This window comes from Rousettus aegyptiacus, unplaced genomic scaffold (assembly GCF_014176215.1).
Source record: "Rousettus aegyptiacus isolate mRouAeg1 unplaced genomic scaffold, mRouAeg1.p scaffold_m13_p_1, whole genome shotgun sequence".
Lineage (NCBI taxonomy): Eukaryota > Metazoa > Chordata > Mammalia > Chiroptera > Pteropodidae > Rousettus > Rousettus aegyptiacus.
Genome location: NW_023416284.1, coordinates 41,955,705 through 41,972,773, shown reverse-complemented (window position 1 = coordinate 41,972,773; position 17,069 = coordinate 41,955,705). Strand labels below are relative to the sequence as shown.

At 45.6% G+C, this 17,069-nt stretch overlaps 1 protein-coding gene across 1 annotated transcript in view; it reads left to right on the top strand.

The window, feature by feature from the left end:
• Positions 1-12,950: 12,950 nt before the first annotated feature.
• Positions 12,951-17,069, top strand: part of KANK4 (KN motif and ankyrin repeat domains 4) — a 67,645-nt gene continuing 63,526 nt past the window's right edge. Inside the window, exon 1 of the mRNA XM_016140377.2 lies at positions 12,951-13,077. The gene's annotated coding sequence lies outside the window, so the exon portion shown is untranslated. The remainder of the gene's footprint in view (positions 13,078-17,069) is intronic.

The window sequence follows — 17,069 nt, the reverse complement described above, 5'->3', positions numbered from 1 at the left end:
AAATCTTACATTGACTATCCTCATTTTTATGGACAAGTAAATTTGGGCTCAGAAAGGTTTTGGATGGATGGATGGATGGATGGATGGATGGATGAGTAGGTAAATAAAGGAGCTTCTTGCCAGAGTCAAGAGAAAGTGTTTACATGTCCCAAAAAAGGCAGAGCTGTCACACATGGTTTCACATTGAAGCTCTTCACAGAAACAATCTGTGCCCTTCACTGGGTCAGTACCAGACAAGTCTGTGCTCTAGCAAAACTGTTCCCCATACCTAAGATTATAGAGAGGATCTTTCAGTTTTTTGTTGCAGCATTGCAGTCAGAAGAATCTCAATCTTGGTTCCATTTATGTACTGTGTGACCACAGACAAGGCACTGAACACCTCTGAGCTCAGTTTCCTCATTTATAAAATGGAGAACTACTTAACCTCATAGGGGTGTGAGGTTTAAATGATGTCACTCAAATATAAATATTTGTTAAATATGTATAACAAATATCTGTCTTAATTATGTTTCTTTTCTTCTCTCTGTCTTCTAGGCATTGTGAAAATCATTGCAGAGAATCTCCCCTCGAAGGGGAAAGTCTAGATGTGGCTGAGGTTCTCTGGAGCAGGCCTGGCTGTGCTCCTCTGGAATTGAGAAAAGAATAGCTTCTGCCCAGGTAGACAATGAGGAAATCAGTTTTCCCCTGTCATGAGGAAAGTCTTTTCTTCTGACTGGGAGAGGAACAGGTAGAGAGAAGTGTGTTGGGGCAGAGGGAGATGGGGGACAGAGAGGGACAGGTTAAAGACTCAAAGTAGCTGGGAGGCAGATTTCTTTTCCTGATTCACCCTAAAAGAGAATGCAGAAAAATTTTTTTTCCTTAGATTACTTCAGAATGGGAGTGTGTGTGTGTATGAGTGTGTAAAGAGGAAAGAGTGTGGGTATGTGTTTGAGTGTAGAAAGGGGATGTGGATGTGTGGAAGAGTGTGAGGAGAGGAGCGGGTACAGGGTGGGCAGACATGGGTAGGTATATGGAGAGGGGAGTGTGTAGAGAGCGAAGCATCATGGTGTGGGGTGTGAGTGTGTGTAGTCACACTGAGGAGATGGGCCTCAGTAATGAATAAAATCAGGTATGTCTAAGCACTGTTAATAAGCTCTTCTTCATAGAAAATTTATAAATAACTTTATTTTCCATTATTCATTCATTCATTTTTCATCATCAACACTGACTTACAGTGAAAAAACAAACAAACAAAATTATAATCCCTGAAGAACTTAGAATCTTATTGGAGAAGGTAAGACACAGAAGAGTTTAAATGATAATGATGAATATGTTTGGCGCATGCCAGGCACTGTTCTGAGTCCTTTCTGTGCATATTATATGATTAACTGTTCAACAAGCTTACGTGATAGGTTCTATTGTGACTCCCGTCCTGTTTAACAGATGTGAAAACCAAGACTTGGAATAACTGGTCCAAGGTCACACAGCTTGTGAATGGAGCTGGGATTCCAATGCATGCAGCCTGGCTCCTGAAAATGTGCTCTTAAGTAGCAATTGTATACCGTCTGTTCCTGGCTGACGTCCTTTACGAAGTACTGGGTGCCAGGGACCCATTGCTCTTTCCCCATCCTTCTCCCTTCATCTGCTACCTTGTTTTTTCTACTTCTCATGTCGTACCAAGACTAGGTAGAGATGGGTACAGAAAAGAGGCCAGTGTAAACTTAAGGGCCCATTCTTCTCCTTGCCCGCCAGCTTCCCCACCAGTACTGGTACCGAGGTGTTCATTACCCCAAAAGCTTCCCTCCTGCTGATTCCGTCGGAGGCGATGCCACGACAGCCCCTACAGTGGGCGTGCTGGGCCTCGGACTCGCGGAAGGATTTGACTTTAGTCCTCGGAGTCATGGCAGTATCTCCATCCGTAGAGCTCTTGTCAGGGACCAGAATAGGCTCAAGTGCTTTAGGGACGTTATCTCTTTCAGTTGAATCCCCATGATAGTCCCTTAAGGCAAGGACTATAGCCCCCTTGTTTAGAGCTCAGAGATATCAAATGGCCAGTTCGAATGGTGGTGTTGAGAGTACAGGCTGAGCAAAGCCCTGGCTCCAGGCCACACCAGCTTGCGGGTTGGTCTTTCCCTCTTCATACCTGGTTCCAAGTAGAGTGAAGAGTTGGTCCTGACTCTTTCCGCCGCCAGGTCAGAGACATCGAGTGGATGGTGCACCATCCTAGGCCGCCTCCACCACCGAGCGTCAGACTCAGGGGTAGGCCAAGACTGTCAGTCTGAGAGAGCAAGGAGGTACCCCGAAAACAACTCACTCCAGAAAACCGAATGGAGGCCTATGCAGACTAAGACCTGCTGTCTGTCCTTACCTTTGTCCCAGTCAGTCGGTTCCCTGAGCCCCCACACTCTTCAGCCTGAGTCCTAGGGAAAGCGACCTGTGCACTGCTCAAACTGAAAGAGCAGATCCATTCAAGCTTCCCCAAGCCATGGGAGTCTGGAGTACGGGGATCCCTTTTGATAACAGGTAACGGAAACAGAGAACTCTCTATCTTTGGTTGTTTCTTAAATCACTTGAGTGCGCTGAAGGATCAACAGAGGCAACACTAGGGCTGGGGGAGGGGAGGACACAGTGACTGCTACAAAAATGCAAATGCCTGAGGTGATAGGGCCAACGGGTAGGTGTGGCAGGAGCAGAAGAGGACAGCACAGAGGTCATCCGGCCACAGACCTGACTCATTGGCAACACTGAAGTTACTATTTGGGAGTGCCCGGAGACAGACAGGCGTTTTGGTTTGGGAAACAGTTTAAAGGCAAGCAGGGTTATGTTGATAGTGAAAGCTGGAGTGACAGCATGCTTACCCCATGGTATCATTCCTAACAGTTAAAATCCTTAGTTATAAAGGCTCCAAAAGGCTGTGTTCCTGCTTCAGAGCCGGTGGAGGTTTTAATAGCACAAACGTCGGCCATTGTCCTTTCTAAAAGGAACAATTCGATGAATAGTCCTAGCAGAAAGGAAAAGACACATTCCTCAGCTGTGTTTTGTCCCACTCCTGGCTGTCCAGTATAGCAGAGAAAGTCGTCTGAGCCAACTCAGCCCGGTCAGCGACCTATGACCTACAGCTCGGCACAAAAAGGGAGCTGGGCCAATCAGATTTCCACCTCAAGAATCTGAACCAAGAAATGCTGAGACATGCAGGCAGTTAACAGCAGGGACGGAGCCACAGAAGTGCATTGGAAGGTTCTCCATTGGGGATTCAAAACTTTAAGACCATGTAAGGAAGGGAGACCCAGAGCAAGCAGAGAACTAGTTAGGTGTGTGGGGAGAGGTGAGACTCTGGGAATGACTGTGAGAAAGGCAGTGACATCAATGGAAACCATGCAGTCCATGACCCTCAGAAGCACCCAGGGCACCTTTGGTCCCTGCTCCAGCCTCAAACCCATCTCACTTTCTTTCTCCTAAGGTAATGAGAACAGAGGGCTCTCTGTTCCTTGAAACCAGAAAACCAGCGTGTCTGACAAACGACCTCCGTGCAAGATGGTTGGGGAGGTTCTGGGATGTAGGGGATGCAATCTTCAGTCCATGGTGGCTTTGCAGGTTATGACAAGGATGTAGAAGAACTGTGTGAGCAAGGCAGAAAGTCTAGATGTGGTCATCAGCTGGGACAATACAAGAGGAATCTGACTTTGAAGGCCTTCACACATCTAAACCATACCTTGGGAAGGCAGGAAAACTGTAGAGTGGCTACTTACCCAAGCTGAGAAACTAGACCGCCTCGAATTCCAACTTCGCTTTCTAACTGTGAGAAATTGGGACGGGGGTGGGGTGGGGGGGGGCGGTGTGTACTCTTCTAAGTCTGATCTCACATCTCTAAAATAGAGGTAGAACCTCCTCCCTCAGGTTGTTGGAGATGTTATTGGAGTGGGAGGAGGGAAGCTTGGAAAGCAAGGTCTTTGGTAAATCTTATTTTTTAGCTGCTGTTATTAGGTATATCAACTCCTTCATGGAGGGCAAGAGGTGGAATTATAGGTTAAGAAATATTCCCATAGAATTTTATACCACAGTGCCTGGGATAGGCCTGTCGTGGCAGGAGTACACCTTTTTGTCACCCTCAGGGACTCTGTGAAGAAGGAGGCCTTCAGAGTCCCCTGGCCGCAGACAGACCTTACTTAGCCAGGGTTATTAATAGGAGTATGTCTGTTTCTGTCTGAAAATAGCCCCAGAAAATTATTTTAAATGAGCTTCCAGGTGGGTGGTGATATCACTTTTTATTGTCTTCCTCTCAGGAGACTTCAAGAACTCTCATATTTTCCTGTTTCATTTATAGCCAAACAGTCATAACAGGAAGATCCATTGCTCTGTGTAACTTCCTGAGTTGAGGCGGCCCAGGCTGCCTGGGGGGTCTCACAGTGAAGTGCCACACTACCCTCCACCACCCCCTATCCTTCTTTATGGTGTCCTTGGGAGAAGTTATCTTCCAGGTATAGGGGCCTGCTGGCTCCAACAGGAGGGCTCTGTCTTGTTGAGGGGCACTGGACTTGTGGGGCAAGGACCTTGACATAGAACAGGGTCCCAACTGCCTGCCTAATATGGGCTTTAGTCTCTGTTTTGAATGCTTTAAGAGGGTCCCTGTCTACAACAAGTGCCTTGTTACAAGTCCCTTCCCCAACCTCAAATCCCACACACTTCCACCCCCGCCATTTCTTTCCCTCCTTGCATTTTTTACTCACTTCTCTTCCCTACCCTTTTTAGCCATTACACCCTCAGGAACTCTCCATCTGTTGGGAACACACTCTCTTTCCCCCAAGACACTCACAGAAGGCTCTCATCACCTTCTGTCTTAACAGAAATCTTCACTTCCTCTGCAGCCCTTCAGAAAAACGTTGCTCACTCTTCAGACTCAACTCTATACTACTGAACTAGAAATGACTGAATTGTTTTGGCTCTCTCTTGCCACTTCCACACCACTGCTTGTTCACACATATTTTTCTTTGAGCCTCATGCTATCCAGTCGTTCTCTCCTTAGCACTGAAAATCATCCAATGCTCATTCATTGAATCCTTCATGGCCTGGCTCTCAGTCTTTCTCTCTAGCTCAAGTCTTGTGTCACTCTAAGAGATTTCAGTGCCTAGACAGACAACTGATTGGACCATTACTTCTTGGATCTCCTTAACTCCAAGGAACTTCACTCCACACTGCTTTCAGCCACCACTCCCAGACCCCATCCTGGATCTTATTGTGACCCAAGACTGGGTCACCTAGATTCTGATAACTTTCTTCGTGGTTACATTCTCCCATTCTTTGGGCTATCTCATGATCTCATACCCATGACACCAGCATTTTGCCCTTCAAAAGACCCCAGCCCTTTGGTCCTATCATTTCCCTCAGTCTTCTAGTCCTTCCGGCTGAAAATCCAGACCCTGTAGGTAATCATGTGAACTATACTCGCACTACCATTTCCTTCAAGCTGCTATCCTGCTGTGTCTTCCTCCTCCAGGAATTTGTTATCTTTTTCCAGTCTCAGTGTAGACCATTCAAGTCCAGCTCCTGAACTCATGCCTTGCACCTCCCCTGCTGACTCCTCTATTGTGACCTCCCTTCTCTGCTTCAACTGTCCCACTCCTCTGGTATTTTCCTCTTGTCCTATAAATCTGTCCAGTCTACTCTGTCTGACATGAACCCTCCTAAGCCACCTTCTATCACCCTCCAATTTGACCTCCCCTTTCTATACTTTACTCATATGTCATCCCCTTCCTCACCTTGTACATACATGTTCCCCAAACCACTGCATTCTGGCCTCTGTCCTGACCGCTCCATGGAAACTATGTTCTCTAAAGTCATGTCATATGTACTGTTACTGTACTATATATGTACTAAATTACAAATTACCCCTGAAACTTAGTGGTGTAAAACAACCATTTTTTATTATGCTCGTGCATTCTGAGAACCAGGAAGTGCGGTTAGTCACATAGTAGAGCTTGTCACTGTTCCATGATGTCTGCTGGCTGGAGACCTGTACATGGTCTCTCTAGGTGGTTTGACTTCCTCACAGCATGGTGGCCTCGGGGTAGTCTGGTGTCTTACATGCCATGCTCTAGTATTTTAGGAAACAAAGTAGAAGAGGCATGGCCTTATATGACTCAGAAATCATGATTTTATAGCTTCAGAAGTCCCATAGCACCACTTCCACCATAGTTCATTTGTCAAAGTGGTCACAAGCCTATTCGGAATCTAGGAGGATAGTAAAGACCTCATTTCTCAATGGGACAGTGGTGAGGTCATGTTGCAGAAGAGTATGTGGCATAAAATATATAGTCGCAGTCATTTTTGAAAAATACAATCTACCACAGTCTTTGATGGTTTTCCAGTTATTGAATCCAACAGATATTTTCCGGCTAATATCTTGATGTCTGCTGTATTTGTTATTGACCATTCCCTGCTTTGTGAAACTGTCTACATCCAACCATCTGGATTACCATACTCTTCCAATTTTAGGCAAATCACTGTCTATTTCCCACCCTTTATGTGTACCTCTGTCCTCTTCTAAATAAGAATATTCCTTTAGGGTCTATTTTCAGCCCTCAGCTTATCTCACTCTGATTTCTCTCCCACAACTTCAATTACCATCTATGTGTTACTAACTCCCAAATCTATCCCACCAAAGAACATTGGCACCCCACAAAACTTCCTTGTATAACCTTCTAATTGCTCTTTTCTTTTCAAAGATATTCAATATCCTGTTTTCTATCATCATGGAATTTTTCTATCATCATTGAAATTTATTTAACCATAGAGTCTGTACTCTATACTTAATACTCATCGTGTATTTTTTGTGAAAATCATCCATGTTGTTTCCTGTAGCAGCAGTTAGTTCATTTTCGCTGCTGTATAGTATTCCATTGCGTGACTAAACCACTGTTTATTTGCCCATTCTACATGGACATAACTTTTTTTCAGTTTGGAGAAATTGCAAATAGCACTACTATAACAATTCATGACTATGACGTATGGTATACATATGTACACATTTTTATTGGATCTACGCCTATGAGTAGAATTACTAGGTCATGAGCATATATATATATATTCAGCTTTAGCAGATACTGACAATTTTCTAAGATGGTTGTGCCAATTTACACTCCAGGAGCAACGTTTATGAGTTCCATTTACTCTACATCCTTGCTAACACTTTCATTTATTAACATATTTATTATAAGCTGTTTTGAAGAGTGTGCAGTGATATCTCACTGAGGTTAAATTGCATTTCTTTAATAACTAATAGTGTTAAGAACTTTTTCATATGATTGACCCTTTAAATATTTGCTTTTGTAAAGTGTTTAAACTTCTGCTCATTTCTCTATTGGATTTTTTTTTTCTTATTGCTTTACAGGCATTCTTCATATATTGTATTACTTTCCTAGAGAAGCCATAACAAAGCACCACAAATTGGGTAGCTTAAACACTTCTGGAGGGGAGAAGTACAAGATGGTGGTATAGTCAAAGTTGTTTCCTTCTGAAGGATATGAGAGAAAGTCTGTTCCCTACTTCTCTCCTAGATTCATGTAGCTTCCTGGCAATCTTTGGTATTTCTTAGTCTGTAGATCTCTGTCTTTACCTTTACATGGCATTCTCTCTGTGTATGTGTCTCTTTATCCAAATTCCTCCTTTTGTAAGGACATCAGTCTTATTGGATTGGGGCCCACTTTACTTCAGAATGACTTCATCTTAACTAATTACATCTGCAATGACCTCATTTTTAAATAAGGTCATATTCTAAGGTATAGGTGTTAGGACTTCAACATATGAATTGAAGGGTGAGGCATAATTCAATCGATAACATATATGTTTTGAAAACATCTTCTCCCAGTCTGTGGTTTACTGTTATACTCTTAATGGTGCTGTAGTAGATTAAAGATGACCATAAAATTTTTTCATTCTTCCTATTGAGAGCTGGTGTTAATTACCCTCTCTGCTTGAATCTAGGCTTGCCCCATGGCTGCTTAACCAATAAAACATGTTAAAAGTGATGCTGTCCCAGTTCTGGGCCTAATCTTCCCTCTATCTAACCAGCCATGTGAAAGAGCCATCTTGAATTTTCCAGTCCAAGTAACCTCTAGGTGACTCAACTCCAACCAGCATCATGTGGAGCAGCAGATCTGCCCAGCTGAGCCCAGTCAACCCACAGTCATAAGAGGGAGTAAAATGGTTATTGTTTATGTCAATAAGCTTTAATGAACAGAAGCTAATTTAACCTCTTCCAAATTTATCATTGTTTCCTTTAGGGTGTCTTGTTTAAGAAATATTTGCTTTTGGTGTCTTGTTTAAGAAATATTTGCTTCCATTTAGAACACGAGTGCTCTCCTATGTTATATTCTAGAAGTCTTTGATTATCTCACATTTTAAGCTACATTATCTAAATGATTTTTGTGCATGATATAATGTAGTGGGGGTATATTCTTTTTGAATTTAATAATAATAACTCTTTTGAATTTAGAATTGTGTGGCACAAAACACCAAGATAGTAGTACTTTAGCATCGGAAGTAAGGGAAAAAAACCTTAAAACCTCCATAATTATTTTACCTATCTGCTATCTCATCACTCCCAACAGATCTCAAAACAATGGAGATTTAGTTACTTATTCATTCATAAAACATTTATTGAGAGCCAGGATTTACACTTTTATGGACCAGATGCTGAACTAGGTGCTTAAATACATCAAACGAGGTATGGCCTATCTTTATATAATCACAGTCTTGTGGGAGAAGTGGTCAATAACACATAATTTAAATTGTGCTGAGTATTATGAAAGAAAACCGGAGATGTGATGGGAGTGGAGATCGGGAACTCCTGACTTAGTCTGGAGTTAGGGGTGCCTCAGAGAGACTTCCTGCAGAAGTGATGTTTAAGCTGAAAAGTATGGAATGAGTTTTAATTATCTAGACAAAAATTCCAGACAGAGGAATACACAGCATGTACAGAGAACTCTAGGCAGGAGGTACCCAGTGCGTTAGAGAAACTAAGAGGAGTTTTGTGAGGCCAGAAGAGAGAGGATGAAGGGATCACCAGAGGAGACTGGAAAGGTAGGAAGGGGCTAGACTTGTAAGCCCTCTTGAAGGAATCCAGACTTTATAGCAAGAGCAATGTGATGATGCGTTTGAAGGGTTTTAGGCCAGAGAGTGGCATGATGAGATTTGTGTTTTTCGAAGATCACTAGGCTGCCTTTGTAATGCAAGGTAGAACATAAGCAGTGTCTGACACATGCTTCAAAATGCCATGATGGTCCGCAAAATGCAGAAATCCCATCGTCTGGGGGCATCAAGAAGGCTTTCATGGAGGAGGTACAATTGCATAGCAGAATCGCCCGGATACCGGAAGACAGAATGTGTGTGTGTTGGGAGGCAGAGGAGAAAAAGTCTAGATGCAAGCAGCGGGCTGCACTCAGTCACAAATCTAGATAAGTGTGGGACGTGTTTGGAGAATGGTATACTGTCCAGTCTGGCTGAAGGGTATGGGAGATAAACATGGAAGAATAGGTTGTGGATATTAAGGGCCCAGAAGGCACATATGGATATATACATGTACAGCTGATCCTCATAATGTGTTTACAAATTCACCTACTTGCGAACATTTATTTGTAACCCCAAAATCAATACTCACAGTACTTTAGCAGTCATTCACAGATATGTGCAGAGTAGTGAAAATGTTGAGTCACCTGACATGCACATTCCCAGCCGGGGTTAAAGCAACAAGGTGACCCTCTGCTTTCTTGTTTCAGCTCTCATGCTGTAAATAAGTGTTCTTTTTGGAGTCTATTTAGTGACACTGTTATTTTTTTTTTCTTTTTGTAGGTAATTTCACAATTTAAAATAGCCCCAAGACAGAGTGCTGAAGTGCTACCTAGTGTTCCTAAGTACAAGAAAGCTGTTATGTGCCTTATGGAGAAAATATGTGTATTAGGTAACATTTGCTCAGGTGTGAGTTATAGAGCTGTTGGCCATTAGTCCAATGTTAATGAATCAACAATATATATTAAAAATAAATAAATATATACAATGTGCACATATATATGTAATATATATATATATATACAATCTGTAAACAAGAACATAAAACAAGGTTATGTATTAATTGTTGATGAAAAAGTGCCCAGAGTCTTGTAGGAACCCTACATTTCCCCCAGGGAACAATGGTTCAATATTAGCTATTTCGGTGTTTATGGAACTACTGTGAATAATGAGAATTAACTGTATCTACACACACATTCCACCACCACTACCCCCACCACCACCATCTCCTCCAACCCTAGAGCTAGTTGTTAAACATTACCAACAACCATTGACTAAGGCAGACCCTGCAGGAGCTTACCACACTGTGGGAGTGTCAGCTGACCATACTGCTTACAGCTAGACAGTCCTTTCTTTAAGCAAGATCTGAGTGACACATCTCTATATGGTCACAATTTTCAGGCCCTCAGTTAGAGAAAGTTTAGTCTTTGGAGTAACTAAGACCCAAGTTTGAATCTCATCTCCTCCATTTACTAGCTGTGAGTCCTCAGGCAAGTGACACTGTAACTTCATTATCCTTGGTAGGATAATGTGAGGCTCAATGAGATCATGTATGTAAAATGCTCAGCTCAGTACCTGGCACATACATGGTAGATGGTGAATACTTATTCATCCTCCTATAATCCACCCCAAGCTCCAGCAGAGAGTGGGGGAGAGGAAGTACTCCCTTCTCTGCCTGTGGCTCAGAACTCTGGAGCTTCATGCTAGAGCAGTGCTGTGCCCAGTCATTCTAAATAAACTTTTCAGGCTCACTCTGTCTGAAAGGCTCGGGCTGGTCCTGCAGTGGATATGCCCAAACCTGAGAAGACCTGCTGCCTGCAATAGTCCCCTGTTCTCATGACCACACAAGGAGTCTACTTTCCAGTCTGATTCTTGCTACTTTTCTGTGATGACAGGAAAAATAGGCAATGCTCTAGCTGGTGTCTCTGTGTCTGCAGTTTTTTGGTTTTTTTTTGGGGGGGGGGGCGTGGGGGAGGGGGAGGGAGGGCTGGGAATGGTTATATTTGCTTAGTCTATTCTTCCTCTTGTTTTGTGATTCCCTACTCTGAGATTCAGAAGCCCCGACTGCCCCAGTTCCAGCCTTGCTTCTTCTGACTCAGCTTTACCCTCAAGACACAGCTTCATCTCTGAGTCATCAGACCGAGCTTTCGAGGACAGCAGTCTGACACTCCTGCTTTATCTTCCCGAGGTAAGGTGCTATGTTTCCAGACTTTAGTGCCATCCCATGCCTAATTTGGCTCACAACACCTAGAAAGCACAAAACGAAGTCTTAATGAGATCAGAGAACACAGAGAAAAAGGCTCCAGGACCAGGAATCAGAACGCCTGGTTTTAGTTCCAGCTTCAATTAGCTTGTGTGACCTTGGACTAGTCATGGAACCCTCCTGTACTGGGGTTTCCTCTTCTAGAAAACAGAAATAGTCTTCCATGCCAGGTCCATGCCTCAGGAGTGCTGGGAGGTCCAAATCTCCCGCCCCCCCCAATCTCCAGGGCACAAGTCATGGACTGGATCTGTTCATAAACTCATTCATTTAGCTTGAACAATGTTGACCTAGATAGTATGTATTTAACATTTTTAAAGTGGGTTACCGACAAATTGGGAAACGTCACTTAAATATCTGGATTTATGGATTCTCTTAAAAACTGGGAAGATCTGGCCATATTAACTCCTTGCCCTGAATGGCAAAAATTGACTGTAGTTGAGCAGCAAGCAGCAGCTCCTCACTTGGGCAGGAGCCTAGAGCTGCCCTCAAGATCACCACAGTCCCCACCACTCTCTATTGCGTCCCAATACTGGGGCCAGGCCTCTGTTGCCATTTATTATTATTCTGGGGCTATTGATTTGCTCTCAGAGGAGCCCTAGTGGGAGGGAAATCATTATGATAACTATGTTTTCATCAAAATGGTAAAATGAAATTCTCAGAAGTGTCTCTTGCCCCAAATTATCTCCCGCTTGAGGGAGTCTATGCCAATGGGCCCTTTTGGAAGGCATGTATGGTGGGTCAGAGCTAGGATCTGGAGTCCCACAGGCTTCACTACGTTCTACCCTTCCCTCATCCATTATGTCCTCATCTGGATGGGGTAGTAGCAGCTCTTTTTCTCCTACGTTTATTGTGCACAATGTCTGGCACTTAGTGAGCTGGTCATTTGAAGTCAGTTACTGGAATGCAAATCTTTTGACCTGATAAAAAAGTGTTTTGGAAGGTGGGAGTGTAAAGTGTAAGATTTAGGATTCCTGAGTGGGAAGGAAAAAAGCAAATGGAAAAACACATGACTTAAGAGAGAGAAAAATTCGTCTACATGCATCCCCACCCTCACTCTTCCACCTCCTCAGTGGGAAAATCTCACTGGCGACGTTCGTCACCCCACTGCACTCGATTCCGTTACCAAGGCTGGATTGCTTCTAGTCCTGGCTCGGGCAAGTCACTCTCTTGTGTGATGGCGTCTCTCCATCTGTAATATAAGGTAAGGATCGAAATGCCCCATTAACTGTAGTGGGCAAAAATGAGTTGAGATAAATGCATGTGAAAGCACTTTAGAAATCTGAAAGGCGCTATACATAGGAGTTTTTGGGTTTTTTTTCAGAAAGTTTTTCTTCTAAACTCTGTCCAAGGGCTTTTCGAGTTTATCAAAGCTAAGACCCTCCCCCTGGGTTTCGCAGGGCTGCCCCTTCCTACACACCCGAAGCCCGCGCCGCGTCAGGGTTTTTTTTTCCCCCCTGGCGAAGGCGGCGACTCCGGTGGTGTTGGCAGCCGGCAACCAAGGACGAAGCCTCGGCGGGCGGCGCCTGGCCAGCCCGGCAGCGGCCGCGGTGGGTGTGCCCCGCAGGGTGTGCGCCCCAGGCCCAGGCCGAACCCGCCAGAGTGAGGGCGCCTGAGATTGTGCGCGCCCTGGATGCCGACTGTGCGCCAGCCGGGGGGTGCGCGCTCGGGACGGGGATTGTGCTCCCGTAGGCTGCGTGTCCCCCGAAGCCGGGCTGTGCGCCCACCCCTGGAAGAGCCGGCTGACTCCCGCCGGACTCGTGTGGCTCGCCAAGGTAAGGCACCCCGCGACCCCAGCCTGCGCAGTGTGTTGGTGGGGCGCGCCAGCACCTAGACCTGCGCAACCTCGGTCTTGGCTCCGGCTCTCCGCCAGGCTCCTTTGCTTCTGCCGCCCGCCTCTCCCCTCTCCTCGCGCCGCGGGTCCCCAGCTCCCCTGAAGGCAAAGGCTGCGGCAGCCTGGGCAGACCTGGCGCCCCCGCCTGGGGTCCGCGGCAGAGCGGAGCGGGTGGCTGCCCCGCGCAGGCGCCGCTCCCTTTCTGCCCCGACCGTCTCTCGGCGCCCCAATGCTGACTAGAGAGACCGGTGCCGGAGGGGGCGGGGGAGAGGGCGGACGCCTTGTCCTTGCGGCTCGGGATGATGCAGCCCCCACCCAGCGCTTCCGAGCCGGGCGCTGCGGTCTGGGATGCAGAGTGCGGGACTGGTTCACCCTTTGGCGGGATCCCAGGACTACCTGGGATCGAGCTCTTAGTCTGTTGTCTTTCGCAAAAGCGGGCCCCAGTTCCTAAACTGGTACCCCTTGGCCTCTGGCTGAACTTTCCGGTGCTCGCGTAGGGATACAACTCTGGGTGAGATAGTCGGGCCCTTTGAGGGGTCGGATGCGCTGGCGGCGGCCGAGGGAGCTGTGGCAAGCCTGTGCACCACTTGGTGAGAGTCCTTCCCTCTCATCCCTCCCTAAGGTCAAACATTTGACCCCATGTACTTTGTCCCTGCTGAGTGGCCAGATACTTAGCATACGAGCTAGAAAGTGGAGCCCCCATGGCCTCTACACCAGGTCTTGATCTGCATTTGCCCTGGGACATCGCTAGGAACCAGCGGTTTTAGTTTCCAAGTGCCCTTGGGTGCTGGCCTGGAGGGAGAGGAGGAGATTCCTAAGGATGACCCCCTGAAGCTTGGGCAAAATGTTTTCTTAACCAAGTAGGGTCAGGGGAAGGTCAGAGTGCAGCCAGTGACCAGGATGAAGCCTAGGGAGAAAGCCTCTTGAATTAAATGCAGTTCCCAAGGACCTACCTGGGTAAACCAAATGCAGGTTCCTTAGAGTCTTTTGAGACATGACACAGGAGAACACAGAGCTATACTTTGAATAGAAGCAGAGTCCACTTCGATATTGCCTTTTCAAGTCCAGCCCTCCTGCACTGTACAAAACTCCTTATCACTGGACTTATAATGTGACTTATGGGGAATGTTAAAGGTCAATGAGAACAGGGAATGGTTCAGGGTCCACTCCAGACTTCGTTTAATCAATAAATGCTTGCTCTGTGCTGGGCACCGACAAGGTAGTGGGATACAGAAATGAACGAAACTGGCCGTGTCTGGTCTCATGGAGCTTGCAGTCCAGTGGCCAAGACTACTTGAATCAAATCACTTAAATAAATATAGAAGTATGAACAGGTCCTGAATTCTTTGAAAGCAAAGGATGAGGTGCTATGAGAATCTGTGATAGGTACAGTAGCCGCCTAGTTAGAAGGCTGATAGGTTAAGTGGTTGAAGAATGTAGAAAGAGCTTTCTAAGCAGAAGGAATAGCATATGAGAGGGCCCTGAGTTAGGTGGCAGGGTCCATTAGAGGGACTGAAAGACTGTTTACAGGTGATGAACAGGGGTCTAACCAAATGAGCATGCCCCTTACATGCATCTCATCACTGGGGCCGATCAGTGCCTTCCTTTCTCAGCCATAATAATAGGCAGTTAGAGTCCCCCTGGCTGGGAAAGAGGGAGAGACTGACAGAAAGGGGCTGGACTCACTCTCCATGCATGCACTTATCACCAGCACCTTGATCAGCCCATGCCCACTGAGGGTGCAAGAAAGCAGCAGCTCTTTCCTCCAATTGTTCCCCATAGCTGACTGCTCACAACTGACCGAGGCCTCTGCCCAATGTTTACGAAGGTTCGTGCTGGGAGTAGAAGCTAGCCTTCAACTTTTGAAATGAGAATAAACTCATTGCCTGCAATGTAAAATTTCTTGGTTGGCATCTCCTGCCTAATCTGGGCCTTGTCTACCTTTCCAGCCTTATTTCTACCATTTCCCCCATTCTCCTTTCTCCTCAATGTGGACCAGTTATGTTCTACTCACAGTGGTACTCCAAGCAGTTCCTGGAACACACACTGCCTTTGCACACGCTGCTCTCCCTTTGTTTAAAATACTCTTCCTACTTATTCATCTAGTGAATGCACACTCAGCTTTCAGCTTCAACATTGAACTTAAGGTTACTTACCCCAGCCCCATCCTAACCAAGGCCTTTCCTGACTAGAGTCAAATGTACCTTCTCTTTGTTTCTGAAGCAACCTGAACATCTGTCACAGTGAGCATTAACTGCACTGTGCATCTTAAAGTGGAACTCTCCTTTCAAGAACGTAGCATAGAGAAGGACACACAGAAGGGACTCAATAAATATTTATTGGCTGAAAGCCATCGAGTCTAGTATCACTTAACTAGTTTATGGGAGCGGGGAGTGTTAGAGATATCTTAGAGATTTTGTTGAAAATTATGGATACTCTTCTTCAAATATGTATGTATGCATACAGCCCTTCTCTCCCCTATTGATTCCATTTCCTGAACTTTGGACTTTAATTTTATAGGAAATAGGCCTGATGAGGTGCAGTGACTACCTAAGCATCTGCGGCTGGTTAAGAGCATAAACACCTGCCCCCACCACCACACACATCACCCCCAGCTCTGACAACCAGTCCAGGGCTCCTTCCAGCTCTCTCTGCTCTGTTAACCAAGTAACCTCCTTTTGTCCCTGGTACTTGTGAAAGCTACTGCTCATGGCTGGAAGATGAATGTCTTGGTTTTGCTTCAGTTCAGTAGCAGCCTAAGGTATGACAGGGAGAAAAATCTTATTATGGGCAGAGTTGACAATTAGGAAGACAGATGAGCCATCTCCCTGGCCCATTCGCTGCCCCTTGCATGTAATGTTATACATCTGTTTTAGCTGGAGGAAGGTCACGTGTGCTTCACAGTTATCTTCTAGGCCCTGGATGGAGCCATGTGGGTCAGGTTTGGAAATGCTCTGGACAGAACCATTGAGATCAGAGGACTGGCCCTTGGTCTTGTCAAAGGCTTCTTGCCCATAGAACAGGCTGTGGGGAATGAATGGAGAGAATGGGGTTCTTGCTTATTGACACTGGAGCTCTTTCTTGCCTGCCTGCCTCCCTTCTGTTTTTTCAACAAGACACCTACTTCAGGCTACTGCGCCAAGCAGTGCCTTCTTATTTGCAGATCAGGATCTTCATTAATTCTGTAATTCACTCATTCGTCAAAAGGAAGGGTCCTAGCATGTGAGCCAGTGATACGTGGGTCTGCTCCTCAGGTAGGGAGGAAAGAGGTAAATTTTATTTCTAATTCAACTCATACTTTTGAGAGGTGTGGTAGGAAACACAGGACTTCTTATGGCTGAAAGTGTCCTCAGTTTTGAAATTCTGATCTCGTGCAAGTACGTCATCTGTGGGAGTGGCGGGGGGAACTAAATGTTCTTAACCGTAAAATGGGTTCGATAACAATCTTTTCTTGCCTATCTCTGGCCAGAGTGCAGGCACAGTTATCACATTTCAGATGGTAGATCCACTCACTTCTGTATGTGACACAAGAGCAGTACAATATCATAATAGGATACACATGTGTCAAGCCCCGACACATTTAATCCTCACAATAATCTTAGAGATAGTTACAGTCATAATCCCTGATGTACAGATGTGGAAAGTGAGGCTCAGAGAGGTTAAGTGCTTTGCCCAGGGTTATAGAACTAATAAGTGATAGAACTGGGATTTACTGAGCTCTCTGTCCCTAGAGACCAGATGGCTAACCACTTTGTGCTATTCCGTAGTAGAGTCGATGGGAAGAGGTGCAGGCTTGGAGGCCAGGGTGTTCAGGGATTGGAGCCTAGATATGCTGCTACCTAGCTGATGTACAGACTCATCCCTAACCTCTCTGTGCCTCAGAATGCTAATCTCCCAGTCCCAGAGTTTGGACTAAGAAGCTTCTAATAAATG